This window comes from Schistocerca cancellata, chromosome 12 (genome assembly GCF_023864275.1).
Source record: "Schistocerca cancellata isolate TAMUIC-IGC-003103 chromosome 12, iqSchCanc2.1, whole genome shotgun sequence".
NCBI classification, from domain to species: Eukaryota; Metazoa; Arthropoda; class Insecta; order Orthoptera; family Acrididae; genus Schistocerca; species Schistocerca cancellata.
Genome location: NC_064637.1, coordinates 66,113,804 through 66,141,228, shown reverse-complemented (window position 1 = coordinate 66,141,228; position 27,425 = coordinate 66,113,804).

Sequence of the window (27,425 nt, the reverse complement as noted above, 5' to 3'; positions counted from 1 at the left end):
ATCAGTCCCTAAGCTTACACACTACTTAACCTAAACTATCCTAAGGACAGACACACACACCCATGCTCGAGGGAGGACTCGAACCTCCGCCGGGACCAGCCGCACAGCCCCTGACTGCAGCGCCTTTTAGAAAGCTCGGTTAATCCCACGCGGCCTAAGCTGCCATAGGTCAAACGGATATCAACTTCGTTTTTTAAAATAGTAATCCCCATTTTTATTACATATTAGTGCATTACGTAAAGAAATATGAATGTTTTATTTGGATCACTTTTTTCGCTTTGTGATAGATGGCGCTGTAATAGTCACAAACATATGGCTGACAATTTTAGACGAACAGTTGGTAAGATGTAGGTTTTTTAAATTAAAATTCAGAACGTAAGTACGTTTTAACATTTTATTTCGGTTGTTCCAACGTGATACATATACCTTTGTGAACTTATCATTTCTGAGAACGCATGCTGCTACAGCTCGATTACCTGTAAATACTACATTAACGCAATAAATACTCAAAATGATGTCCGTCAACCTCAATGCGTTTGGAAATACGTGTAACGACATTCCTCTAAACAGCGAGTAGTTCGCCTTCCGTAATGTTCGCACATGCATTGACAATGCGCTGACGCATGTTCTCAGGCACTATCAATGCACCACCCTGGATACTGTCTGATGAAGAGTATTCGAAAACCTCTGTGTAATTTGGAACTGATGATTAGCGAAGTGGACCCACTAGTATACAAGGAGGCGGGGAGCATTGTGTTGTCGGTAGAGATTCAGTAATAGCAGAAGCGGTTGCTCTGGAGAGATAAGTAATTTCAAACGTAGCCGAGTCATTGGATGTCGCCCAACAACCATAGCTAAACAAACAACAGACAGATTACATGTACTGACGGACACGGTCCTTCGGGCATTGCTGGGCTGAAGTACACTGAAGCGCCAAAGAAACTGGTATAGGCATACGTTTTCAAATACAGATAAATCTAAACAGCCAGAATACGGCGCTGCGGTAGGCAATACCTATATAAGACAACAAGTGTCTGGCGGAGTTGTTAGATTGGTTATTGCTGCTACACTGGCAGGTTATCAAGATTTAAGCGAATTTGAACGTGGTGTTACAGTCGGCGCACAAGCGATGGGACCCAGCATCTCCGAGATAGCGACGAAGTTGAGATTTTCCCGTAAGACCATTTCACGAGTGTGCCGTGAATATCAGGAATCTGCTAAAACATCAGATCTCCGACATCGTTGCGGCCGGAGAAAGATCCTGCAAGAATGGGACCAACGACGATTGAAGAGAATCGTCAACGTGACAGAGGTGCAACCCTTCCGCAAATTGCTGCAGATTTCAATGCTGGGCCACCAATAAGCGTCAGCGTGTGAATCATTCGACGAAACGTCCCCGATATTGGCTTTCGGAGCCGAAAGTCCACACGTATACCCTTGATGACTGTACGACTCAACACTTTACGCCTTGACTGGGCCCGACAACACCGACACTGGACTCTTGATGATGGAAACACGTGCGTTGCCGGACGAGTCTCGTGTCAGATTATATCGAGCAGATGGGCGTGTACGGGTATGGAGACAACCTAATGAATCCATGGACCCTGTATGTCAGCAGGGGACTGTTCAATTTCGTGGAGGCTCTGTACTGGTGTGGGGCGTGTGCAGCTGGAGTGATATGGCACCGCAGATACGTCTAGATCAGGGGCGGGCAAACGTTGCACGCGGCTCATGAGCGCACAGCGCTGCACGTGTGCTGCTCGCGTGCAATCGTCGACTGGGGCAGTGGCGACAGCCGGCAGGTTGCGGCAGTGTAGTGCCAGGCTAAGCTGCGGACGTTGATGAGTAGCGACCGCTACGTAGTGAACGTTGTATTTCAAGAACCGGAAAATGCAGAGTGAAACAAGGAAACGGAGAAGTGGAGATTTGCTATCTTTCAAAAAGTAATGGGAGAATCATTTTTTCTTTGTGCAAAAATGTGAAAAGTCGAAATTTTTAATATGTGGCAGTGTTCTCGCTGGTCAGCGGAAGTTTGGTATTGAAGGCCATTATAACAATTTTCAGAAGGACGAGTACAATTTATTGTCGCATTCTGAGCGGATGGGGAAATTGACTGAGCTTAAGAAGATACTAGATGAATCTGTCGTAGTTGCTGTTGTCACGAGAGATCTGCGACTTTCTTTCCCCATGTCTCTCATCTAACTGATTTAACATTTTATGGAGCACTGTTTTCAGTTTTTCCGGACGACAACAATAATAACCCAGCGGTACGTACAGTTATAAGATTGCGCTTAATATAGCGAGAGCTGGAAAACCATTTGCTGAATTAGTAAGTGTCGGTCAAGAGCAAACATCAGAGATGAAAATTTAAGTAACTGTTTGCGTTTGTCTGTATGTCGAAATTTCGTTCCACTCCACCTGTGATAATTAAATAAAACGTATCGTAGGTAATCACGATATCTTTCAGGCACTCCTACTAACCTTAGTCCTTCATTCAATAAAGCAAGCTAGGAAACAAAATGCATTGCACAGGAAGGAGCGAACAGAAGGTATGGTGGGGAGGGGAGATAAGCGGGTGGCCAGCTTGCCCCTGTGTATACGACGAACACCTGTTAACTGCACGCGTGCAAGTGCAACGCACACGTGCAGGATTCCTGCCCGCCCCTGGTCTAGATACTACTCTGACAGGTGACAAGTACATAAGCATCCTGTCTGATCACTTGAATGCCTTCATGTCCATTGTGGATTCCGACGGACTTGGACAATTCCAGTAGGACAATGCGTCAGGGCACACGTTCAGAACTGCTACAGAGTGGCTCCAGGAACACTCTTCTGAGTTTAAACAGTTTCGCTGGCCGCTGGACTCCCCAGACATGAACATTATTGAGCATATCTGGGATGCCTTGCAACTTGGTATTCAGAAGAGATCTCCACCTCCTCGCAGTCCTACGATTTATGGACAGCTTTGCAGGATTCATGGTGCCAGTTCCCACCCACAGTACTTCAGACATTATTCGAGTCCATGCCACGTTGTGTTGCGACACTTCTCCATGCTCGTGGGGGCCCTACATGATATTAGGCAAGTGTACCAGTTTCTTTGGTTCTTGCTCGCATGAAATCACCGGAAGGTCTTACTCGTGAGTTTCAAACTGCTGCCAGAAGTCCAGCCAGCACAATGACTCTGCACTGGCAGTTAAAAAAATGCCTCACATTTCTGTAGTCATTGCTTAGCGATGCGTGATGTGGTGTAAAGAGCGTTGTCCCGACTTAAAGGTCTGGGTTTCGTGAGCGCCTGGAGGACGCTACCTGTGCTCGTGTGCCATGCCAACAGTATAGTAGGATGAAGTGGTGTTGCTGGTACGGTACACGGGCGTTTTTCATGGTTAGGGCATGGTCCATTTACTGCACTTAAGGAGACGCTAGGCACGATTCCGAAACGTTTCTCTACTTGCGCAGTATACAATTCTGTAAAATGTATTCATATGAACAGAACTGTGTATTGCGTAAGTAGAGAAATATTTCGGAATTGGTGGTAATTTCCTATGGGACCAAACAGCCGAGCTCATCGGTCCCTAGGCTTACACACTTCTTAATGTAAGTTAAACTAACTTACGCTAAGGACAACACACACCCTCGTACCCGAGGGAGGACTCGAACCTTCGACGGCGGTAGCCGCGCGAACCGTGGCAAGGTGCATGAGACCGCGCGGCTACCCCGCGCGACCATTTCGGAATCGATGATTGATTGTGTCAGAATGACTATGCACCCTTTCAAAAAGTAGCATGTGTGAGGCTATCGTTTGTAGATAAAAACGTTCCTTAAATGGATCGCCTGCCCAGAGTCCCTACGTGGACCTAGTGGAACGCCTTCGCGAGGGAACCACTTTGAAGGTGACGGTTGTAACGTGACATCCTCCTCTAGCATCACTTTTCCTCAACAGTAGTTGTCGATATCAGTACCGGTATTACTTTTCGAATTTTGGAAAGGTCAATATTATCTCAGTTGCTTTTCTGAAAAGTTTCATGTAATTTTACACACAGTAGGTTATATTTTAAGCTAAAATTTATGAAAAGAAATTAGTTTATAAAATAATTTGATGTTATAATCGATAAGTACAGTTAAAATTATTTTAGACACATTCGAAATTACGAAATTTAGCACACTTAAAATTTCTGTTATTAATTACGCAATCCTGTTCTGTTTAATATGTTTATTTCTGGATTATAATCGAAATTAATAATGTAACGAAAACTGGTAGGAATTCATTTGTTAAGAAAGATTGTATACCCTTTCGAATATTTTTATTTCCTCAGAATGTGGGAGTCGTAAGCTTTCCTCCGATGTAATCAGACGTATTTGTATATGATAGTGCGAACAATTTCGGCTTTGTTAATGTGAAAAATCAAAACACGGTACGATACACAAAAATGTGAAAATATCAGTGCAAAATATATGTACGTAAGAAATTCTGCAACAACAATGTCCCAATTTATTTATTTCAAAAAAATGGTTAAAATGGCTCTGAGCACTATGGGACTTAACATCGATGGTCATCAGTCCCCTAGAACTTAGAACTACTTAAACCTAACTAACCTAAGGACATCACACAACACCCAGTCATCACGAGGCAGAAAAAATCCCCGACCCCGCCGGGAATCGAACCCGGGAACCCGGGCGTGGGAAGTGAGAACGCTACCGCACGACCACGAGCTGCGGACTTATTTACTTCAAACCAACCGTGAGGATCTGATATTAGATCTTCAGCTTCAAGAATCAGATCCCTAGGCAAGAAGAACTGGAGCCATATCAACATGACGAGCTAAGTAAACTCGAAAGTTTATTAAAGTTCTCTTCTCTCCATTAAGGACTTTGCTTATCGATTATTTGGACTGGGCATTGTTTAATGTTGACAGTAGATGAAAGAAAGGAAGGAGGGAGGGGGGGGGAGAGATTACGCAGTGGAAATTAATATTTAAGCCAAGTTATGTAATTTTTGCGCGGACGGTCTCTGAAATTTTTGGTAGCATGTCGTAACTACATCAGCTCCGTATAGTTCCCCTTTACCGAACCTTACACAGGGTCCATATTAACCGGTGGAAACGGGTCAGCTAGTTGTATTTGGGGTGAAGATAGGGAGGAGGGCGAAATTGTAGGGGGGACAAATAGAACGAGACAGCACAAAGGGCGGCAAGTAGCGAGACGCGCGCCCACGAAGTGGGACAAGGAACAGCCCCGCGCCTCGGTGCACGGTGTCGGACTGTGTAGGGCCGGACCGTGTTGGCCCGTCTGTCTCTGCAGGCAGTGGCGCCGCCCGGCCTGTAATTTGTGCCGGGCGGCTGCTGCTGCTGCTGCAGTGGAGAGCGGCGCGTCCCCGGAATTTTAATCAGTGTCCCCCCCGGCCACGCGGCGCGCCTGTGACGTCACGTCTGCCTAGCTCCTCACCTGCCCCCACACTCACCTGGTGGGCTGTCGCACCCCAGACACCTGCGCCTCTTTCCCTACAGTGGGCGGGTCTCTCTCGTTCCCAGTGCTGTCGTCACAAGCCAGACGCTGTGGGAATAAGGGAAGCCGCATTCCCAGATGTGTAGCTCGAAACGAGCACTCCTACCCATCCCCCTGCCCTGATGGCACCTAAAGCATCGGGTCCATCTACTATTACAGATATGATTCAAAACCTCGCCAACACAATTACTGTACAGTAAACCAGACAGGATAACAAATCAGTGCCGTTTGTTGCATTGTAAAATGTTAATTACACCCGGAGATATTGTAACCTGAGTTGACGCTTGAGTACCATTCCTCCGCTGTTCGATCGTGTGTATCGGAGAGCACCGAATTACGTAGGGATCCAAAGGGAACGGTGATGGACCTTAGGTACAGAAGAGACTGGAACTGCACATTACGTCCACATGCTAACACCTTTTTATTAGTCTGTTTCACTGACGCACATGTACATCACCATGTACGAAATGTATCCAGCGGTATATATATATATATATATATATATATATATATATATATATATATATAACAGGTAAGAGATATTTTTGCCAGCTCCTTCCATCCTTCTTTCCTGGTGAGCTGCTGCACCTCAGACAACTGCGTCTCTTTTCCTACAGTGGTAAGGTCTTTCTCTCAATAACTGTTCACATAATCATGACGGTTCACCCTGTCATAAAGGAGCATCACCGAGGCAATCGTTTATGGACTATAACATTCCTGAAATGGACTGACCTGCCGAGTGTCCCAACCTGAACCGAATGGGACATGTGTGGGGCGAGCTAGACCAACAACTTCAGTGCATAGCATCTCTCTCTCTCTCTCTCTCTCTCTCTCTCTAGATGTGGTCTATGCAAAAGTTGTAGATGGATAGTGGCCAGGCGTAATAGAAAGAGGGGTAGAGATGGAAAGAGAGAAGTTAGAAGGAGATATGAGTGTATTTGAGTATGTACAGCATCTCCTCCCAAATCCTTTGATCTGTTTCAAGCAAGTTTGGTGCAGAAACAGCAAGCCCTCAAGTATCAGATCTGAGGGGTTAAGAGCCTTCTAGCTCTAATGGGAAAAAGTGTTTCTTTCCATCCCCTGCCATATAGACTGCCATGCACAACAGGCATATTGTTTCGGACCACCACCAGCCTGTCAGATCAACTTGATTTGAAGGACAGCCTCCACGCCAGGGGTTAAATGTAGGCTGCCCTTCAAGACAGACATGTTTTCAGACTAGTATCGGCCTGCGTTATTGAAATGTATTGCAGGGGCAACACATGTCAATGAGCTTGAGCATAGCTGGTGGTAGGTTGGAATAGATAGAGGAGGACACAGACAGTGTGGTGAGGAGGAGGAGCAAATAGACAGAGAGGAGGAGTGGGAGTTTTATTAGATATGTAAAAGTTGTAGAAGGATGGGAGGTTAAAAGGAAGAGGGGGAGATGGAAAGAGGATATTGTCAGAGAGAAGAATGATGAGGATTTGGTCAGAGAGGGAAGGAGGAGCATATGGTCAGAGAGAGAGAGAGAGGGGGGGGGGTGAAGGAAATGGACAAAGGGAAGTGTCGCAGCAGATGAAGAGAGCCAAAGATTATAGAAGGAGGCAGAGAGATAGAGGTGAGAATTAGGTGGACACACAGTGGATGAGAAGGTGGTACATTAAATACATGTGTCAAATACATATGCTGGCAAAGTTGCAGGGAATAAGCTGGTACTTAAATAAGTTTCGACTGAAGACTCAATAATACATGTACATTATCTGATCAAAAGTATCCAGACAACTTTTAGTTGACATTAATGCAGGTTGTGTCCACCTGCAGTCCTTATAATGCTTTGAACTCTGCTGGGGACGCGTTCAAAGAGGTATCTGATGCCTGTGAGGGAGCCCACTCTTCCTGAAGAGTCAGAACCAGAGACGGTAGTGATGTTGGAGATATGGCTCTGCAGCGAAGTTGTCGGTCTAGCTCACCCCAAACGAGTCCCACTCAGTTTGGGTTGGGACGCTGGGCCAGCCAGCACATTTCAGGAATGTTATAGTCAATAAATGATTGCCTCACAGATGCCGCTTTATGACAGGTTTCACCGTCATGCTTATGAGAACAGTTATCGTCTCCAAACTGTTCTTCTACTGACTACTGAATGCAGTTGTGTAGAATGGTTCAGATCCTTCCGTATTTAGCTCAATACTAAGAAAAACGACCCCGATACCGTAGCATCACTTCCTCTGCACATCACAGTTGGCACTAAACATGATGCTAGGTAACGTTCTCCATTGTTTCGTGAACTGTAAGCTCTTCCAACAGATTGCCACAGGCAATACCGTGATTCATCACTCTTAATGACACGTTTCCAGCCATCCACTGTAAATCAGCGTTGCCCTTCACACGTGGGTTACCGTTCACTATAGATGTGTTGGTTATGAGGGACTGTTGGACCATTGTAACTCACTCTTTTTAGCTCCTGCTGTGCAGTGACTGTCCCAACTGCACATTGGATATCAAGAGTGGTTACATCCACTGATTCCTAGCGATTTTTTTACAACCTCTCTACGGTCCCTGTACAGAAGCACACGAGGTCTGTCTAGTCTGGTATCATGAGCACTGAACGAGTGCCAAAAAGTTGTGTAGCCCATTGATAAAGCAGAGAAAGGTTGCGCCATTACACTGGTAAGCCAAAAAATTTTGACCGCTTCCCACCGCAAGGTTTGACGCCACTGGTGGCGTTGCGGGAATGTAACGATGTAACAAAAGTATGTTACCGGAACAGTCACGGACAGGGGATCACCCTAGCGAACCTATCGGCTGGAACTGGGGAAACCCATAAAGATAAGCGAGTCTGATTAATGCCAGATTATTATTACGCACAGCCTGTGAACGAGTATCTCGAAAACGGTGAAGCTGATTGAATGTTCACGTGCTACTGTCGTGAGCATCTACAGAAATAGGTAGGAATACAGTACCGCTAGACTCCAAATGGTTGGACGTCAACGACTCTTCACAGAACGTGGGATTCGAAGGCTTGTCTGGTGACGTTTCGGAGCACACATTGTTGGAGCCTACATTTTTGAACATGGACCTCCGCAGAAGACGTCCCCTACGTGTTCACACGTTGTGCCAACGAAATCGTCTATTGCGACTGCAGTGGGTACGGGACCATCTGGATTCGACAGTCGGTCAATGGAAACGTGTCACTCTTTGGTTCAATCACCTTTTTGCAACACTAGGTCGATGGTCGTCTCCACGAACGGCGTCATCGAGACGAACGGCGGCTCGTAACGTGCAGCGCGCCACGGTCTCACGCTGGTGGGAGCAGTATCATGCTATGGGAGCCATTCTCCTGCACTTGCATGGGACCTGTGGTAGGAATCGAAGACACGCTGACACCTGCGAACAACCTGCTTTCCTTCATCCTTGATGTCCTCCCCGACACCGACGTCATCTCTCACCAGTATGACTGTCCATGCCTCGTAGCCAGAACCGTTCTACAGTGGTTTCAGCAGCATTATAGGGAACTCACGTTTGTGTCTGGGCGACCAAATTCTCCTGATGTACGAGGTGCATTCAAGTTCTAAGGTCTCCGATTTTTTTTCTAATTAACTACTCACCCGAAATCGATGAAACTGGCGTTACTTCTCGACGTAATCGCCCTGCAGACGTACACATTTTTCACAACGCTGACGCCATGATTCCATGGCAGCGGCGAAGGCTTCTTTAGGAGACTGTTTTGACCACTGGAAAATCGCTAAGGAAATAGCAGCATGGCTGGTGAATGTGCGGCCACGGAGAGTGTCTTTCATTGTTGGAAAAAGCCAAAAGTCACTAGGAGCCAGGTCAGGTGAGTAGAGAGCATGAGGAATCACTTCAAAGTCGTTATCACGAAGAAACTGTTGCGTAACGTTAGCTCGATGTGCGGGTGCGTTGTCTTGGTGAAACAGCACACGCGCAGCCCTTCCCGGACGTTTTTGTTGCAGTGCATGAAGGAATTTGTTCTTCAAAACATTTTCGTAGGATGCACCTGTTACCGTAGTGCCCTTTGGAACGCAATGGGTAAGGATTACGCCCTCGCTGTCCCAGATCATGGACACCATTTTTTCAGCACTGGCGGTTATCCGAAACTTTTTGGTGGCGGTGAATCTGTGTGCTTCCATTGAGCTGACTGGCGCTTTGTTTCTGGACTGAAAAATGGCATCCACGTCTCATCCATTGTCACAACCGACGAAAAGAAAGTCCCATTCGTGCTGTCGTTGCGCGTCAACATTGCTTGACAACATGCCACACTGGCAGCCATGTGGTCGTCCGTCAGCATTCGTGACACACATCTGGATGACACTTTTCGCATTTTCAGGTCGTCATGCAGGATTGTGTGCACAGAACCCACAGAAATGCCAACTCTGGAGGCGATCTGTTCAACAGTCATTCGGCGATCCCCCAAAACAATTCTCACCACTTTCTCGATCATGTCGTCAGACCGGCTTGTGCGAGCCCGAGGTTGTTTCGGTTTGTTGTCACACGATGTTCTGCCTTCATTAAACTGTCGCACCCACAAATGCACTTTCGACACATCCATAACTCCATCACCACATGTCTCCTTCAACTGTCGATGAATTTCAATTGGTTTCACACCACGCAAATTCAGAAAACGAATGATTGCACACTGTTCAAGTAAGGAAAACGTCGCCATTTTAAGTATTTAAAACAGTTCTCATTCTCGCCGCTGGCGGTAAAATTCCATCTGCCGTACGGTGCTGCCATCTCTGGGACGCATTGACAATGAACGTGGCCTCATTTTAAAACAATGCGCATATTTCTATCTCTTTCCAGGCCGGAGAAAAAAAAATCGGAGGCCTTAGAACTTGAATGCACCTCGTAGGTCCCATGAAACCCATCTGGGTCGCTATCGGGCCACATCACCGCATACTTATATCAGCGACGCGTTATTTACGCCAATTACATTGAGCGTTCTCAGACATGTAATGTCACATACTCTCACAAACCTACCAACAAACTGTCAGATTCCTGATACGCAGAGTCAGTGATGTATTTCGTTTGAAAGATGGACAGACAAGCTATTAAGGAGGTGGTCATTATATTTCGGCTAATCAGTGTATGTTGTGGCTAGCGGCTTGCTACGGCCATTCCAGTGTGTACCATCATGTAAAATATGTACCTTCAAACAAACAAACAAAAAAATAATTATCTAACTTTTATTTTTTCGAGGTGTCACATCTTCTGGGCAACGTCTAACAGGTAACGATATCTCCACGTATCCACCCTCTCCTCTGCTTTTAACATTGGAATTCTCCTTACAATCTTAAGAGTCAATTCTCCTCTGTCAGTCTATGAAGTAAGCGATATTTAAGATTTTTTGAGGAAAAAGCTAATGAACCAATCAACGTAAATCTTTTTTCACAATTTCTGTCGTTTCTTGGGCAACATTGTTTGACACTTTTTAAGGAATTCAGTCATGATTCAGCACCCCATGCGAGGAGTTACGGTTTCTCTGCCAAAAATGAGGTGTGTCCTTGACGGAAGTTCTGTGATGCATGTATTTCGGCTTTGCGGGCACACTAACAAAGATATCTTTCTGAAATGTCCCTGAATTACTCCTCGGGCATGCCAGCAAATAGACTTTGTTTTAATTTACACTCCTGGAAATGGAAAAAAGAACACATCCGAGGAGTTACGGCTTCTCTGCCAAAACTGAGGTGTGTCCTTGACGGAAGTTCTGTGAGACATGTATTTCTGCTTTGCGGGCACACTAATAAAGATATCTTTCTGAAATGTCCCTGAATTACTCCTCGAGCATGCCAGCTAATAGACTTTGTTTTAATTTACACTCCCGGAAATGGAAAAAACAACACATTGACACCGGTGTGTCAGACCCACCATACTTGCTCCGGACACTGCGAGAGGGCTGTACAAGCAATAATCACACGCACGGCACAGCGGACACACCAGGAACCGCAGTGTTGGCCGTCGAATGGCGCTAGCTGCGCAGCATTTGTGCACCGCCGCCGTCAGTGTCAGCCAGTTTGCCGTGGCATACGGAGCTCCATCGCAGTCTTTAACACTGGTAGCATGCCGCGACAGCGTGGACGTGAACCGTATGTGCAGTTGACGGACTTTGAGCGAGGGCGTATAGTGGGCATGCGGGAGGCCGGGTGGACGTACCGCCGAATTGCTCGACACGTGGGGCGTGAGGTCTCCACAGTACATCGATGTTGTCGCCAGTGGTCGGCGGAAGGTGCACGTGCCCGTCGACCTGGGACCGAACCGAAGCGACGCACGGATGCACGCCAAGACCGTAGGATCCTACGCAGTGCCGTAGGGGACCGCACCGCCACTTCCCAGCAAATTAGGGACACTGTTGCTCCTGGGGTATCGGCGAGGACCATTCGCAACCGTCTCCATGAAGCTGGGCTACGGTCCCGCACACCGTTAGGCCGTCTTCCGCTTACGCCCCAACATCGTGCAGCCCGCCTCCAGTGGTGTCGCGACAGGCGTTAATGGAGGGACGAATGGAGACGTGTCGTCTTCAGCGATGAGAGTCGCTTCTGCCTTGGTGCCAATGATGGTCGTATGCGTGTTTGGCGCCACAATCAGGACTGCATACGACCGAGGAACACAGGGCCAACACCCGGCATCATGGTGTGGGGAGCGATCTCCTACACTGGCCGTACACCACTGGTGATCGTCGAGGAGACACTGAATAGTGCACGGTACATCCAAACCGTCATCGAACCCACCGTTCTACCATTCCTAGACTGGCCAGGGAACTTGCTGTTCCAACAGGACAATGCACGTCCGCATGAATCCCGTGCCACCCAACGTGCTCTAGAAGGTGTAAGTCAACTACCCTGGCCAGCAAGATCTCCGGATCTGTCCCCCATTGAACATGTTTGGGACTGGATGAAGCGTCGTCTCACGCGGTCTGCACGTCCAGCACGAACGCTGGTCCAACTGAGGCGCCAGGTGGAAATGGCATGGCAAGCCGTTCCACAGGACTACATCCAGCATCTCTACGATCGTCTCCATGGGAGAATAGCAGCCTGCATTGCTGCGAAAGGTGGATATACACTGTACTAGTGCCGACATTGTGCATGCTCTGTTGCCTGTGTCTATGTGCCTGTGGTTCTGTCAGTGTGATCATGTGATGTATCTGACCCCAGGAATGTGTCAATAAAGTTTCCCCTTCCTGGGACAATGAATTCACGGTGTTCTTATTTCAATTTCCAGGAGTGTATTTGTTAGTGACTGCAAAAAACGTGACCATAAACACATGACAAGAGTACAACTTCGGTTTAAACGTCCCGCGATTTTTTTTTTTTCAAATTGCATAAGACTGTGCTATTATTCGGTGCGGAATATCCTACGCGTTAAGAAAATCGTTTGATTTTTCATTTCAGGTAAGATTTGCAAATATTAGAAATTCCATCACGGACACACCTCATTTTGGACAGAGTAACTTTAACTCTTCGGATGGGACAGTCTTAATGATGATTGAATTTCTTTAAAAAATCAGAAAATGTCTAAGAATCAATTAATAATGAGCAAAATCGTAAAAATCTCTCATGTTATAGGCTAACAGGGGAGAATAGCCCCTTAATATTTACGGCTTTGCTTTCGAAGTCACCAGATGTTGTTTCGAATTTAATCCTTTAAGATGTAATAATTATGTCTTTATGGCCCCCTTCGAATGGATAAACAAAGTAAGAGCCTACGGAATATCAGACCAGCTGTGTGACTGGACAACAGCATGTTGTTATCAACGGAGACACGTCTACAGACGTTAAAGTAACCTCTGGCGTGCCACAGGGGAGTGTTATGGGACCATTGCTTTTCATAATATATATAAATGACCTAGTAGATAGTGTCGGAAGTTCCATGCGGCTTTTCGCGGATGATGCTGTAGTATACAGAGAAGTTGCAGCATTAGAAAATTGTAGCGAAATGCAGGAAGATCTGCAGCGGATAGGCACTTGGTGCAGGGAGTGGCAACTGACCCTTAACATAGACAAATGTAATGTATTGCGAATACGTAGAAAGAAGGATCCTTTATTGTATGATTATATGATAGCGGAACAAACACTGGTAGCAGTTACTTCTGTAAAATATCTGGGAGTATGCGTGCAGAACAATTTGAAGTGGAATGATCATATACAATTAATTGTTGGTAAGGCAGGTACCAGGTTGAGATTCATTGGGAGAGTCCTTAGAAAATGTAGTCCATCAACAAAGGAGGTGGCTTACAAAACACTCGTTCGACCTATACTTGAGTATTGCTCATCAGTGTGGGATCCGTACCAGATCGGGTTGACGGAGGAGATAGAGAAGATCCAAAGAAGAGCGGCGCGTTTCGTCACAGGGTTATTTGGTAACCGTGATAGCGTTACGGAGATGTTTAACAAACTCAAGTGGCAGACTCTGCAAGAGAGGCGCTCTGCATCGCGGTGTAGCTAGCTCGCCAGGTTTCGAGAGGGTGCGTTTCTGGATGAGGTATCGAATATATTGCTTCCCCCTACTTATAACTCCCGAGCAGATCAAGAATGTAAGATTAGAGAGATTAGAGCGCGCACGGAGGCTTTCAGACAGTCGTTCTTCCCGCGAACCATACGCGACTGGAACAGGAAAGGGAGGTAATGACAGTGGCACGTAAAGTGCCCTCCGCCACACACCTTTGGGTGGCTTGCGGAGTATAAATGTAGATGTAGATGTAGATATCAGACTGTCATAGATAGAAGACATGCACTGAACTAAAACGCGTATGCCCGAAGGAGGACTCGAAGCGGCGACCTGGGCTTTAGATGATTGGGAGGCTGGTTTACGTAACGAGCTTACTGCAGCACGCGCCGAGGAAAGAAAAAAAAAAGTGACCAGAGGTGTGGCCCACCTCATTACGCAAAGTAGCCACCTGTGTAGGCAAGCCATCAATGGCAACGTGGAGAGCGCCCCCCATTCAGCCTGCCCTCCGTTCCCCCCCGCCCCCAACCCCACTTTCTCACCTCCAGACGGCTTTTTTTCCGCGCCCGCCACGCACGGACGCCCTTCTGCCCGCATCTACCTGTTTCTGCACTCAGAATCCCGTTAGGTAACCACCCGACTATCGATCCATCGAAATCAGCTCCGCCGTTTCACGACCCACAGCCCCCGTTCCCATCAGCGCCCGCCATAAGGTGGATCTTTGTGAACTGCGGTGAAGTCTGGCAGTGAGGAGAGTATGTTACGGGTCTCGCACGTTACTCTCACCACCGAACGCATTTCACTTAAACAGCCTGTAGTGCATTTATTAGTCAAAATAAAAACATTTCAAGACGCGACTAAGGCTGTATAAATTGTTGTTTATCACTAAAGATTAGATCGCGCCCAGCAACATGGGCGACTTGCGTAATAGTCATATTATAGTTGTAATTTTTAAGGGGCACCGAAAGATGGGACTGTTGTGTTGAAACCAGGTTGTGCTTTCCTTTTACTAAAAAAGAGTTATTAAAACTATAGCGCATGTTATCAGTTACGACAAGTATTTTAACTGTTTGTAGGTGTCCTATTATGAGAAAAATGAGTTACAATACGGTCACACACAGAACAAAAGTTCACACAGTTCAGAGACAGGTGACGTGCATGATTTTTTTTCTCTTAGCATTCGACCGCAAAGTTAAATCAAAATGAAACTACCAAAAGTTGAGCAAGCAGAACCTGTACTATGCCGGGTAGGTGCCAACTGAAAGGAAAAGATGGAATGGGATAATTGGATAGGCGCAGCCATAGGTAAGCCAGGCGGCACGTTCTGTTAAATGGCAAAAGACTGCGAAATTGTAGAGAGCAGACTGCTTTGAAATCACTTGTGCGTCCCATTTCGGAATACTGCGGTAGTGAGGAGGACGCATACCAGGTAACACTAACGGGTGATACTGAACGTATACAGGGTGGTCCACTGATCGTGGGGCACGGCCGACTTCCTTCCCCATTCTTCCCTACTTCGATGAGATCGATGACCACGCTGTCTGGTCTCCTTCCCCAAACAACCAACCAACCAATCCACTGATCGTGGCCGGGCCAAATATCTCACGAAATAAAGCGTCAAACAGAAAAACTACAAAGAACCAAACTTGTCTAGCTTGAAGTGGGAAACCAGATGGCGCTATGGGTGGCCCGCTAGATGGCGCTGCCATAGGTCAAACTGATATCAACTGCGTTTTTTAAAAAATAGGAACCCCATTTTTATTACATATTCGTGTAGTACGTAAAGAAATATGAATGTTTCAGTTGGACCACTTTTTTCGCTTTCTGGTAGATGGCGCTGTAATAGTCACAAACACATGGCTAACCAATTTAGACGAACAGTTGGTAGGCTTTTTAAATTAAAATACAGAACGTAGGTACGTTTGAACATTGTATTTCGGTTGTTCCAATGTGATACATGTACCTTTGTGAACCTACCATTTCTGAGAACACATGGCCGGCTGGTGAGGCCGAGTGGTTCTAGGCCCTTCTGTCTAGAACCGCGCGACCGCTACGGTTGTAGGTTCAAATCCTGCCGCGGGCATGGATGTGTGCGATGTCCTTAGGTTAGTTAGGTTTAAGTAGTTCTAAGTTCTAGAGGACTGATTACCTCAGAAGTTAAGTCCCATAGTGCTCAGAGTGAGCCATTTGAATCATTTTGAACACTTCCTGTTTCCTTAAATAACTTAAATATCCGGCGAACGGCCCGGATATTTGGATGATGTCGCCCAGGACGCCGAGCAGCATACGTAGCACACGCCAGTTGGGTATTTTGATCACAATAGCCATACATCAATACGATATCGACCTTTTCCGCAATTGGTAAACGGTCCATTTTAACAAGGGTAATGTATCACGAAGCAAATACAGTCCGCACTGGCGGAATGTTACGTGATACCACGTAGTTACACATTTGTATTACAGCGCCATCTATCGCAATGCGAAAAAAGTGGTACAACTAAAACATTCATATTTCTTTACGTACTAAACGAATATGTAATAAAAATGGAGATTCCTATTTTAAAAAAAAAACGGAATTGATATCCGTTTGATCTACGTCAGCGCCATCTAGTGGGCCAACCATAGCGCCATCTGGTTTCCCCCTTCAAGGTAGACGAGTTTCGTTCTTTGTAGATTTTTCGTTTGATGCTTATTTCGTGAGATATTTGGCCCGGTCACTATCAATGGGCCACCCTGTATAGAGGAGAGCACGGGAATGGTTTCCGGTTTTTTAGAGTCACATCAAGGAAACGTTGAAAAATACTTGAATCGCTCTATTTTGTGGAAAACTGTCATTCTGAGAACCACAGCTGTAACACTGTAAAGCTTTTAATACAGGAACCAGATACAAGTACCGTTTAAAAAAGTTTATTTTCATCAAACCGTTATCGGTTTCGGTTATTTACAAATCCATCTTGTTACTCGTTTTCTTGCTGGGGTCTCGTTTTGTATTTGTTGTTGGTCGACTGGACTAAGATACACAAAATTTTATGTTCATAATATAGATAAATTTACTAGAGATTTAGTTGTTTTGACCTGTATCAAAGCATTCATGAGAAGTTCTTTAAACTTACGTACTGTATGGTTCTGTAAGACGAAATCACCCTTTTTTCATGAATTTTAAAAGTAAAAAATTATTAGCCCTTTTTGTTATGAACTGTTCAACAAAATTCAAATGGCTCAGAGCACTATGGGAATTAACTTCTAAGGTCATCAGTCCCCTAGAACTTAGAATTACTTAAACCTAACTAACCTAAGGACATCTCACACATCCATGCCCGAGGCAGGATTCGAACCTGCTACCGTAGCGGTCGCGCGGTTCCAGACTGTAGCGTCTAGAACCACTCGGCCACCCTGGCCGGCGTTATGAACTGTAAAATTAACACATTTGTTTACGTTCAGTATGTGAATGCTTTTCATCTCACTGGGAAACTCTTTGTGCCACACCATTCTCCGTTTAATGACAGCACAAATGCTCATCGTTTAGGAAAAGAAGCCCTCCTTCGCATCGACAACATAAACAGCATTTTCGTTACAGTGGTAAAGATATCAGGTTACCATTGCTGTGAGTGTCTCTCTCTTGCTAGTACAATGTAATTAATTAAACAATCGAAAAGAGGAGTAAAATTATTTTAAATGATTCCATGTATGGCATTATGTTGAATGGTTAAGATTACACATACAAAGGTTATATACGAGGGATGGAACTTAAATAGTGGCAACTATTTATTCACAATCGATACAAAAAATTACATGTTTGCACCTCTTACTGTCCTTCGAAGTAGTCACCAGCGTTGTGTAGAACCCGTTGCCAGCGATGAGGAAGGCGTAGTATACCGTTAGCAGAGCCTGTTCTGTTGGTGGTGCGAATGGAGCGGTCTACTGCCTGTCGAATCTCTGGAACAGTTCTGAAGCGAATGCCACGATGTGGTAACGTCATCTTCGGAATCAAATCAAAGTCACAAGGACTTAAGTCCGGGGAGTATGGTGGATGGTACAGTACTTCCCAGTCCCATAGACCGAACGGAGCAGCCACAGCTTGCGCTGTATGTGCCCGCGCATTGTCGTGCAAAATGATGGGTGGGCTGCGCAGAAAGTGTCGCCACTTCTTTCGCAAAGCAGGTCGCAGGTGATGCTCCAAAAACGAACAATTATAATGTCTGCCGTGGAGGAACGTAAAGCGTTAGGATAACACCATCAGCCGGCCGGAGTGGCCGTGCGGTTCTAGGCGCTACAGTCTGTAGCCGAGCGACCGCTACGGTCGCAGGTTCGAATCCTGCCTCGGGCATGGATATGTGTGGTGTCCTTAGGTTAGTTAGGTTTAATTAGCTCTAAGTTCTAGGTGACTATTGACGTCAGAAGTTAAGTCGCATAGTGCTCAGAGGCATTTGATAACACAATCACAGTCGTACACGAGAATCACCATAGCTTTGACCACTCCATTCGCACCATCAACAGAACAGCCTCTGGTAAGGGTATACTACGCCTTCCACATCGCTGGTAACGGGTTCTACACAACGCTGGTGACTACTTTGAAGGACAGTAACAGGTGCAGACATGTAACTCTTTTGTATCGGTTGTGAATAAATAGTTGCCACGATTTAAGTTCCAACCTTCGTATAAACGCTACCAAACACTGTGTACTGTACATAAGTTCAGTAAATAAGTCTTCGATTACAGTGATGAATCCAAGTTCTAACACTGAATCTGCAGCTGCAATTTACCCTATAAACAGTAATGTTTTGATGCATCAGACTATCATTATTATTTAAATGCGGATTTTACAACGAAGATATAGTAATGAAATGATAATTAAACGGACAACCTAGCTGCAGACAGGCGTTGATACACTTCATTGAGGACATGTTGAAAATGTGTGCTCCAACCGGGACTCGAACCCTGGATCTCCTGCTTACATGGCAGACGCTCTTTCCATCTGAGCCACTGAGGACACAGAGGATAGTGCGCCTGCAGGGACTTATCCCTTGAGATGAGAAGAATGAATATTTTGATAGAGATCAAGACCGGGAGTTATGGTCTGGGATGCCATTTCTTTTAATATCAGGACGCCTTTGTTGTCATCCGCGCCACATTTGCGGCGCAGCGGTACGTCGACGATTTTACAGCGCCCGTTTTGTTGCCCTACATGGCAAGTCACCCTCGGTTCACATTTCAGCATGATAATGCCCTCTCACACACGATGAGAGTTTTTATTGCTTGTCTTCGTGCTTACCAAACCATACCTTGGCCAGCAAATTCAGAAGCCTTGGAACGTTATGGGAAGGTTCTCTAACCAGCGCGGGATTTTGACGATCTAACGCAGCAACTGAACAGAATCTTGCACGATATTCCTCAGGAGGTCATCCAAAAACTCAAATGGCTCTGACCACTATGGGACTTAACATCTGGTATCATGTCATCCAAAAACTCTAGCAATGAATGCCAATCCGAATAACTGTTTGCATAAGGCTCAGAAGTGCATCAACGTGTTATTGTCTTGCTCTGTTTATGAAGCTCTTTCTCTGAAATAAATCATCCAGTTTCCTCAAATTATGATCTTTTTTTTGCCTGCACATGAACATCACATCACCGGTTTTCCGATAATTCTTTCATGGTGCGTCTTCTTCTTCCTTTTTTTCCCCCCGTAGAGTGTACTTGAATCGACAGCCGATATTACAAAGTTTCAAGAACCAGCATTAAGAAGAAAAACTACAGTTATTATGTTGCCATAAGCGATTAAAACGTCAAGAAGCAGTAACATGTTGTGCCATGTTAAGTATCCCTTGCCATACAATTCACAGTGCTCTGCGAACTACTGACATAGACGTACAAGCTGGTTTCCGTGATTCACTCTCGGTGAAACCGACAACGTGCACCGGCGGCCACGGCGAGCGGCAACCCGCCACACAGCTGAGGTTCGCGTTTCTGCCACAGTAGGCGCTGTACACGTGCAGTGGGCTCAATAGCTCACTTGGGATTTTAGGCATATACAGGGGCCGGCTGAAGTGGCCGTGCGGTTAAAGGCGCTGCAGTCTGGAACCGCGAGACCGCTACGGTCGCAGGTTCGAATCCTGCCTCGGGCATGGATGTTTGTGATGTCCTTAGGTTAGTTAGGTTTAACTAGTTCTAAGTTCTAGGGGACTAATGACCTCAGAAGTTGAGTCCCATAGTGCTCAGAGCCATTTGAACCATTTGAGCATATACAGGGAGCGCAAACAAAGTGCTTGTAAATTGTGTGGCGTGTCAGCCAATGCCAGTCTTTGACGGCTCACCTTCACATCTCTGCAGGAGTTCAGATAAAATATCGAGCTCGATAGTAAGTAACGAGCCAGACGCACTCGTGAAACTTAAAAGGTGTGTGTTTATCGAGTTTCGACAAATGAGCAATAACGTTTCACCGCGCTCCAGAATATATTTGTTTTATTTCAAAGCCAGTCATGGATCACAAAAAGTTTAATAACCAGGTAATTAATTTCGATCAGCTATGATAATCTTCAGAACTAAAAAACACAATACGCAAAGGTAACTTGAAGCCCAGTATCTCCAAATTACATAAAACCAATAATTATAAATCCTTATTAGCAAACATGACAACATTGCCATACCTGACTCAATCCAGTACATTACATGATTCGTGTCATTCCGCATGTAGGTGGTACAGTTGCAGCAATCAACCACAAAAGCTTCGTCATAAAATCTATTTTTTTTTCTGTGTACCATGGACATTATTAGGCCAGACATGTTGACACTTTACTGGTAGACTGCCGCGCAGCAACGAGCGACGTGCTTGCACTCTGGCAAACTAGTTGTCACTGCTGCAGGTCAGTCTACGTAACTACAAAGGAATATCCTTTTTAGTCAATTGCACAAAATCTTCCCCCAGGATTTATCGCATATAAATCTCAAAACGCAGGTAACTGTGCTTATATGTTGTGTAACAAAATGTGATAAGGAAAGAGTGAGAAATGCTAAACATCTTACGAAAATGTCTTCTGTATGTTGTAGATAGTTGCTCCCATGGACCATAATTTATTTCATTACTCATTTTGAAATAGATAAACAAATTAATTAACAGCACAGCCCAACAGTAACTACACCATGGCACCTATAGTGTTGCATACAGTTTACCATTATTATTATCATCTTTCTTTTTTTTCTCAGACGTTATGTCTGGTCAAAAATGGAAAGTGACGCGGACCTTGATCAAGCGTGACTTCCTTTTAACTGTATGGTATATGTTATATTGCATTTAGGAACTTTCGGGTAATTGAACATGTATCAATAACTACGGATTTCTGTAGTTGTATATATAAGTTTGGATGTAGCTGTATTGCATTGATGTACTGGTGGATATTGTGTGGTATGACTCCTGTAGTTGATAGTATAATTGGTATAATGTCAACTTTATCCTGATGCCACATACCCTTGACTTCCTCAGCCAGTTGGATGTATTTTTCAATTTTTCCTCCTGTTTTCTTTTGTATATTTGTTGTATTGGGTATGGATATTTCGATTAGTTGTGTTAATTTCTTCTTTTTATTGGTGAGTATGATGTTAGGTTTGTTATGTGGTGTTGTTTTATCTGTTACAATGGTTCTGTTCCAGTATAATTTGTATTCATCATTCTCCAGTACATTTTGTGGTGCATACTTGTATGTGGGAACGTGTTGTTTTATAAGTTTATGTTGTAAGGCAAGCTGTTGATGTATTATTTTTGCTACATTATCATGTCTCCTGGTGTATTCTGTATTTGCTAGTATTGAACATCCGCTTGTGATGTGATCTACTGTTTCTATTTGTTGTTTGCAAAGTCTGCATTTAGCTGTTGTGGTATTGGGATCTTTAATAATATGCTTGCTGTAATATCTGGTGTTTACTGTTTGATCCTGTATTGCAATCATGAATCCTTCCGTCTCACTGTATATATTGCCTTTTCTTAGCCATGCGTTGGATGCGTCTTGATCGATGTGTGGCTGTGTTAGATGATACGGGTGCTTGCCATGTAGTGTTTTCTTTTTCCAATTTACTTTCTTCGTATCTGTTGATGTTATGTGATCTAAAGGGTTGTAGAAGTGGTTATGAAATTGCAGTGGTGTAGCCGATGTATTTATATGAGTGATTGCTTTGTGTATTTTGCTAGTTTCTGCTCGTTCTAGAAAGAATTTTCTTAAATTGTCTACCTGTCCATAATGTAGGTTTTTTATGTCGATAAATCCCCTTCCTCCTTCCTTTATGCTTAATGTGAATCTTTCAGTTGCTGAATGTATGTGATGTATTCTATATTTGTGGCATTGTGATCGTGTAAGTGTATTGAGTGAATCTAGGTCTGTGTTACTCCATTTCACTACTCCAAATGAGTAGATCAATATTGGTATAGCATAAGTATTTATAGCTTTTTTGTCTTGTTTCTTGCTCTCAATTCTGTTTTCAGTATTTTTGTTAGTCTTTGTCTATATTTTTCTTTTAGTTCCTTAATATTTGTATTATCTATTCCTATTTTTTGGCTGTATCCTAGATATTTATAGGCATCTGTTTTTTTCCATCGCTTCTATGCAGCCGCTGTGGTTATTATTATTATTATTTACTTTTTTTTCTCACACTTAAGTCTGGTTAAAAATGGAACGTGACGCGGACCTCGGTCAAGCGTGACTTCCTTGTAACTGTATGGTATATGTTATATTGCATTTAGGAACTTTCGGGTAATTGAACATGTATCAATAATTACAGATTTTTGAAGTTGTATATATATGTTTGGATGTAGCTGTATTGCATTGATGTACTGGTGAATATTGTGAGGTATGACTCCTGTAGTTGATAGTATAATTGGGATAATGTCGACTTTATCCTGATGCCACATGTCCTTGACTTCCTCACCCAGTTGGATGTATTTTTCAATTTTTTCTCCTGTTTTCTTCTGTATATTTGTTGTGTTGGGTATGGATATTTCAATTAGTTGTGTTAATTTCTTCTTTTTATTGGTGAGTATGATGTCAGGTTTGTTATGTGGTGTTGTTTTATCTGTTATAATCGTTCTGTTCCAGTATAATTTGTATTCATCATTCTCCAGTACATTTTGTGGTGTGTACTTGTATGTGGGAACGTGTTGTTTTATTAGTTTATGTTTTATGGCAAGTTGTTGATGTATTATTTTTGCTACATTGTCATGTCTTCTGGGGTATTCTGTATTTGCTAGTATTGTACATCCGCTTGTGATGTGATCTACTGTTTCTATTTGTTGTTTGCAAAGTCTGCATTTATCTGTTGTGGTATTGGGATCTTTAATAATATGCTTGCTCTAATATCTGGTGTTTATTGTTTGATCCTGTATTGCGATCATGAATCCTTCCGTCTCACTGTATATATTGCCGTTTCTTAGCCATGTGTTGGATGCGTCTTGATCTATGTGTGGCTGTGTTAGATGATACGGGTGCTTGCCGTGTAGTGTTTTCTTTTTCCAATTTACTTTCTTTGTATTTGTTAATGTTATGTGATCTAAAGGGTTGTAGAAGTGGTTATGTGTATTTTGTGGCTTTGTGGCTTTGTGTATTTTGCTAGTTTCTGCTCGTTCTAGAAAGAATTTTCTTAAGTTGTCTACCTGTCCATAATGTAGGTTTTTTATATCTATAAATCCCCTTCCACCTTCCTTTCTGCTTAATGTGAATCTTTCTGTTGCTGAATGTATGTGATGTATTCTATATTTGTGGCATTGTGATCGTGTAAGTGTATTGAGTGCTTCTAGGTCTGTGTCACTCCATTTCACTACTCCAAATGAGTAGGTCAATACTGGTATAGCATAAGTATTTATAGCTTTTGTCTTGTTTCTTGCTGTCAATTCTGTTTTCAGTATTTTTGTTAGTTTATTATTATTATTATTATTATTATTATTATTATTATTATTGGGAACGGCTTTGTCGCAATGATAATACCGGTACTCGTCAAACTATCAAAGCTAAGCGCTGTCAGGCTTTGCAAGCCTTGTACGATTGTATGATAGCGGAACAAACACTGGTAGCAGTTACTTCTGTAAAATATCTGGGAGTATGCGTGCGGAACAATTTGAAGTGGAACGATCATACAAAATTAATTGTTGGTATGGCGGGTACCAGGTTGAGATTCATTGGGAGAGTCCTTAGAAAATGTAGTCCATCAACAAAGGAGGTGGCTTACAAAACACTTGTTCGACCTATACTTGAGTATTGTTCATCGGTGTGGGATCCGTACCAGATCGGGTTGACGGAGGAGATAGAGAAGATCCAAAGAAGAGCGGCGCGTTTCGTCTCAGGGCTATTTGGTAACCGCGATAGCGTTACGGAGATGTTTAACAAACTCAAGTGGCAGACTCTGCAAGAGAGGCGTTCTGCATTGCGGTGTAGCTTGCTCGCCAGGTTTCGAGAGGATGCGTTTCTGGATGAGGTATCGAATATATTGCTTCCCCCTACTTATACCTCCCGAGGAGATCACGAATGTAAAATTAGAGAGATTAGAGCGCGCACGGAGGCTTTCAGACAGTCGCTCTTCCCGCGAACCATACGCGACTGGAACAGGAAAGGGAGGTAGGTAATGACAGTGGCACGTAAAGTGCCCTCCACCACACACCGTTTGGTGGCTTGCGGAGTATAAATGTAGATGTAGATGTAGAAACCCTTAGATGGGTGACCGTCCAGGTCTGCCGAGCGCTGTTGGCGAGCAGGGAGCACTCAGCCCTTGTCAGGCAACCTGAGGAGCTACTTGACTGAGAAGTAGGGGCTCCAGCCACGAAAACTGACAACGGCGCTGTCACACGCCCCTCCATACCGCATCCAGTGACGCCTTTCTGTGAGGACGACACGGCGATCGGTCGGTACCATTGTGGCTTCAGTGGCCTGTTTGGACAGAGTCGTTATTATTGCTATTATTATTATTGTTATTATTATTGTTATTATTATTATTGACAGTGGTCGGACACAAAGCACTGGAGGCCTGAAGTCTTTAAATTTCTGTCAGTTCAGAAGTAAAGAGTCCAGCATTCAAGTAATTTACAAACAGTAAGCATACTGCAAGTTTTAACTTGGTTGGTTTTAAATGGGGATGCAGGCTATGGGCGAGGCAACGGCCGCTAGCGAAAGGAATGGTGCAGAGGGAACATGTTTTCTAGCAAGTGTCTGCCCTACACTCACACGGGTTTAGATAACAGAACTATAATGATCAATACTTAATCTACTTTCTGCTTTAATGTAAAACATTAGAAATTTCTGGGCACTGCTACTGGTAGTCAAAAACCAGGAACCTACGATACCTTATTTGAAAATAATATTTTCTAAATTCTGATTCATTGCATATTTTCTTTGTACATTAGGTTCTCTAATGTTGCTAATTTCCTTTTTTTATTTTAACCATTTCGATATACAATAACGCTCTATATCATTCCCTAAATATTTCATCATTTGCATAAACAAGGTGAGTCAGCTGTCCCCACCTATTAGTTTTATGCTAACCGCAACACCTTCAAAATCACGCAAGATTTTCATATTGTCTCACTCACTACACGCACACTATTAGTCCTACAGAAAAAGTGAACCGGACCTTTATGTAGGAAATTTAATGCAGTAAAATTATGTTCTGGGATGCGTTTCCACTAGATAACTTAGTTCTCAAATTATTGAAGAACAACTCATAAATGTGACCAGAAGCGCTCTTTTCTTGAATAATTAGAAAACTGTGGTCTATGGCCTCCCATGAAAACATATTCCTGTGCAAAATTAAAATACGTTAAAGTTCTTATAAAAAGATCGTGTTCATTTTTCCTGTAGGATTAATATTTCGAATTTGACGGTCGAGAGAGTACGAAAATCTCGTGTGTGGTTTATGAAGGTGTTGTGGGTTGCATAAAAACCATAGGTAGCGACAGCTGGATCACCCTATTTGTACAACTAGTCTGTCATTCTAAGCCTTTCACATCCATATTCCCACAGGAAAGTAAATTGCGGTAGAGCCCATTGTGAACACATCAAATGCAACTGTGTATTGTTTTTTAGAGCAGGCTAACAAACATCAATGCAGCAACGAGTGGTTTCAATGAAACTAACGAAACGTAAGCAGTTTAGAAAGGTGTTCCTCCCACGTATTATTTGTTCACAGACTACTACAGTCTGAAATATTCTTTCTTGACCAATGATCCTTTACATCAAAGTGATCATTTGTCTTCAGTATGATTATTTATCAAAATGTGCGTATCGCCAAGTATGGTGTTGTATTAAAAATTAACTTCATATTACATCTGCACTATATTATTTAAGGTACTTTGAGACTAAATCCTTTTTTTTTCTCTTGTTACAGGTGAGTCCGACCTCATAATACCCGGCAACGACTAATGTACACATGTATTTTGAATCTTCGGCACTGGTGAGTAAGTCTACGACAGTTTCTTTTCTTTTTTTCGTGTTGCTCCTGTGTTTGATTAGGCTGCACTGGTACTCACCAGACTGATACGCATTGATATGCACCCGTCAACTCGGGCTTCCCCTCGAATACTAATTTTTACATGCAGATGGAGCCTATGGTTGGTTGTTTTGGGGTAGGAGACCAGACAGCGAGGTCATCGGTCTCATCGGATTAGGGAAGGACGGCGAAGGAAGTCGGCCGTGCCCTTTGAAAGGAACCATCCCGGCATTCGCGTGGAGAGATTTAGGGAAATCACGGAAAACCTAAATCAGGATGGCCGGACGCGGGATTGAACCGTCGTCCTCCCGAATGCGAAGCCTATGGAGAAAAGTGACTGACATATAATACATTAGCTTTTACTTCCTTTGGATGAAATTAAATAACAGATTTACAATCGTTAGAATGGTTGTAGATATGTTCTCCCATTTTTTTCTGAACGTAACCCGAAGACATATATTGGTTCCTGCAATTCAACTCTCTTCATGTGAACTACATATTATTTGTAAAAATATGATTTTATCTTTGTTATTCATCGATAAACTACCAAACTGTCGAATGCATTTGGTAAACTTAAGATGTAACACACACGTTCTCCTACATCTAGTACTTTTAAGACACCACGTGTGAAAATAGAGATTTTTTCACTATATGTGTCTTCTGTTTGAACCTGCAATAGTTCCCTCAGACAGGCTGCTTTTATGAGACAAGCTGCTTTTCCTCGGGAAATGTGATTATGTTCTTCGAGCTTAGATTAACATGTGGAGATGGCAATAAAGCTTTAGAAACACTCATTTTAAATACTACCAAGGTGTTTGAAGCTAGAAGCTAAAAATTTATTCAGAACTTGAGTAAATAATGAATCAGTATATTTGCACATCAGTTTTATATGTGATGTGAAAACGGCCGAGAGATCAGAAATAAAAGAAAGAATGATGCATATGTTTAGAGATATTCTTGCCTGACGTTTCTGTAAGTAATTATTACAGTGAGAGTTCAAAAGTACAGCCATCAAGGAATCTAGG